This window comes from Triticum aestivum, chromosome 6B, assembly GCF_018294505.1.
Source record: "Triticum aestivum cultivar Chinese Spring chromosome 6B, IWGSC CS RefSeq v2.1, whole genome shotgun sequence".
NCBI lineage: Eukaryota > Viridiplantae > Streptophyta > Magnoliopsida > Poales > Poaceae > Triticum > Triticum aestivum.
The window spans coordinates 85,099,427-85,103,038 of NC_057810.1; positions in this window are offsets into that span (position 1 = coordinate 85,099,427).

Below are 3,612 nucleotides of genomic sequence, written 5' to 3' on the forward strand. Positions count from 1 at the left end.
GAGATGAAAGGACAAAGTTGCTAACCTTGGTGATGATTTGAATGGATGAGGGCCTGCAAATCTTGACAAATTTGGGGCAAATTTTGTGATGAACTCGAGAGGAAGAAGGAAAGAATAGAGGAGAGGGAGAGGGGAAAGGGGGAAGAACAGAGTGCGGGTGGACGAAGGGTTTATATAGGACGACCTTTAGTACCGGTTCGTGCCACGAACCGGTACTAAAGGTGCTGGAAGGGCCCCACTCTGACAACATCCTGCCACCACTCTCATTAGTACCGGTTCGTGGCATGAACCGGTGTTAAAGATTTGCCACAAACCGGTACTAAAGAGCTCCTCCCGGCTAGCTGTTGGAACCGGCACTAATGGACACATTAGTGCCGGTTCTGTTACAAACCGGAACTAATGTGTCTCACATTTGACCCTTTTTCTACTAGTGTATATAAGCTATTTTACATAGCTTAAACGAAACTTGATTTGAACTCGATCCAACCCGTTGCGTAAGTTGTACAGTCGCGCGCTGTGTTACAATTTGTTGTTGCGGCTGCATTCATAGTTAGTTTCTTCTGTGGTTGATCCATATATCACCGTACGTCCACCTCCAGCTAGCGGTGGGCAGCAGCAGCAGATGTAGTGTGTGGTTGGCTGCATGTCATGCATGTGGATGCAATGCAAGGATGTAGTACTAGCGCGCACAGGCTGACCCAAAGCATGGAGAGCTACAACCGTCGAGCCAGCGACTGATGCTCGGGTCGGATGGATCAATTATTTACCGCCCGTGACCGATGTGCACACGGCCACCAATTCCTTGCACCAATTCGGTCCATCACAGCCAGCTGCCAGCGTTTGTCTTTGTCATGCATGATTAGGATCCCTTCCCACTGTTACACTGCCAGCCCCTTGGCCTTGGACGATCGTTCGCTGGAAAATTGCCCCGAGCTGACGCGCGTCCTATATATGTGCCCATTCCTCTCGTCCACCAAACAAACCTGATCGTGTTCGTGTCCAACAAAATTTGCAGGGATGAGCGACGGCGGCGACTCCGTCTCCAGCGATGACTGCATCGACGACTGCCTTGACGCGTGCTGCTGCGACTGCTTCTGGGATAACATCTGCTTCCGCATCCTCTGCGCTCTCGTCATCGTCGCCCTCCTCGCCACCGTGGTCGCGCTGCTCGTCCTCGCCTTCGTCCCCCGCCGCGTCGGCGTCAGCGTCGAGGACGCGGCCCTCTCCCGCCTCGACCTCGCCGTCAAGAATGCCACGGCGGCCGCGCTAGCCTACGACATCTCCATCGCCGTCGCAGTCCACAACGAGAACTTGTTCCTGCCCGCCGAACACACCGCGCGGCTAGACGCGGATTTGATCTTCGACGGCGCGCGGTTCGCCCGCGTCGGGCTGGCCACCGCAGGGGCCGTGGTCCGACCGCGGCGCAGGAAAGTGTACCACGCCACGGCGGCGGCCGACAGCGCGAGCGTCGCGCTGGGGAGCGCAGGCGTGTCCGACTTCCTCAAGCAGAGCGCTGCCGGGCTGTTCCAGCTCGAGGTGAAGATTGTCGGCGAGGTCATGTACCGACCACACCACAAGAAGCATAGGCTGGACGCGATATGCCGGCTAGAGTTGGCTCTGTCAACGGCAACGTCGCCGGCGATGTTCAAGAAGGTAAAGTGCGACGTTCAGAAAGGCCATTGATGCTCAGGATCCAAGCAACGTGCGGTGTGGTTCAAGTTCTTTGTTTCTTCTCACTGGACGGAGTGGCTGTTGCACGGCGGATGGTTTATGTTTCTAGCTGATGTAATGTGCCTGTTCTAATACCCTGTGCTGTGCTTGTTGGTAATCCGTGTTCTTAGTTTTGCGTAATTCGTGTGTCTGTTCTAATATAATACACCGTGCTTGCTGGCCAATGTTTCTAGTAGCTGATGGATGTCATTACACTACTTAGTTGCGTAATAAGATGGGCTAGTTATAGCTCATGTCTCATTTCCTCTTTTAATATTTAATTTTGGCTAATTAGATCAAACATATGTGGTACTTATCTGGGATGGACTTATATTCACTTTTTTTGTGTGGGAACTTATATTCACATTTTGTATAGAGGTTACCTGGATTTTTTCTGTAAAGTACTATCACCTAAATTTGTATATTGATATGTCTAATTAAGACTCCAGTTTCCCTATATACAATTTTTAGTGTGCAGGTTACATGCATTGTGTCCCATATTTAGACGACCACTTCAATATATTTTGACCCCTATAGTTCACTCTCATCACTCTAGGTTTAGGCTGTGATCCCTCTTCGCAAAATACAAAATAGGTCTCCCAAGTCTTTTTCTATTTAGGTTAATCATCATCTTGTTTAAATCAATACATCTACGTACCTTAAACAAAAAACAAACAAACATGGACACACAGACGCGAGAAAGGATGGAGCACTGGCCATGGCTGTGGCCGGGCATGGCGTAAACGGAAACCATGCAAGCGTGAAGACGACGGGGTGTGGTAGGCTGTGGTAGCGCTTTTGCCTCAACCAGACAAGCATTCCCATCACATTTACTCAGCTGGCACGTTCCCACCTTCTCACTCTCTCTCTGTCTCTCCCCGTTCACATTCAGCAAACCCGCATGTGGATGTGGATGTGGATGCCACTTCAGCAAACCCGCATTCTCCAAAACTGGTGGAAATCATACGGGTTCAAAAAATAAGTGGAAGTCACAAGTCGGAAGAGGCCATGGTAAGCGAGAGTACCAAAAAAAAAATCAGGGTTTAAAATTTCAAATTAGATCCCATGTGCTACTTTTTGGGTTTAACATACATTTTTGGTATTTCTCATAAAAATTGCCTAAACGTGATCAGAAAAAGTGAAAAATACTGTTATTTATAAATTTCATGCAATGAAATTGGGACCTTAAAGCTCCTTTAGTTGAGAAAAAGGAAGAAAGGTCAAGTGCGCCGTTTTTAGATGGCGAGTGCTCGAGTTTTCATCTGGTACATTGCCGAGAGCTAAACCCATCTCAAGAATAAAGTTTTATGTAACCAACTCATAACATTTCTTCTCGATCGCCTCTAGTATTCTGATAGTCCAGATAGGATGCCATTACAATTACTTTTCTTTTCTCGCAATCAGATGGGCTAGTTAGCTCATGTCTCTTTTACTGTCTTCTCTATGAGATTTTTTTTAAGAAAAGGAGGTTAAACCCCCGGCCTCTGCATCAATCGATGCATGAAGCCATCTTCTCTATGGGAATAACTACATGTATATTCACATTTTGTATAGCTTCAGGTTACCTAGATTTTTTTGTAAAGTAATGCCTCTTAAATTTGTATATTGCTATGTATAAAGCTCCAGTTCTCATATATGTGAAAATTTTGTAAACTATTAATACAATTTTTAGTGTGAAGGGTAGATGTATTGTGTCCCATATTCAGACAACCACTTAGATTTATTCTTGTGTTTTTCTTATTTCTTCCATCTTTATTCCTCTGTTGCTTTGGCTTTAAATTAGAGGCAGCGGCAGAGGCAAGATTGCTCAAATTAGGATGTTAACTGAGAGATGGTTAGATCTTTAAAAAAATTATATGTATTATTCATACGATTATTAACAGCAAATCCATGGTAGTACGC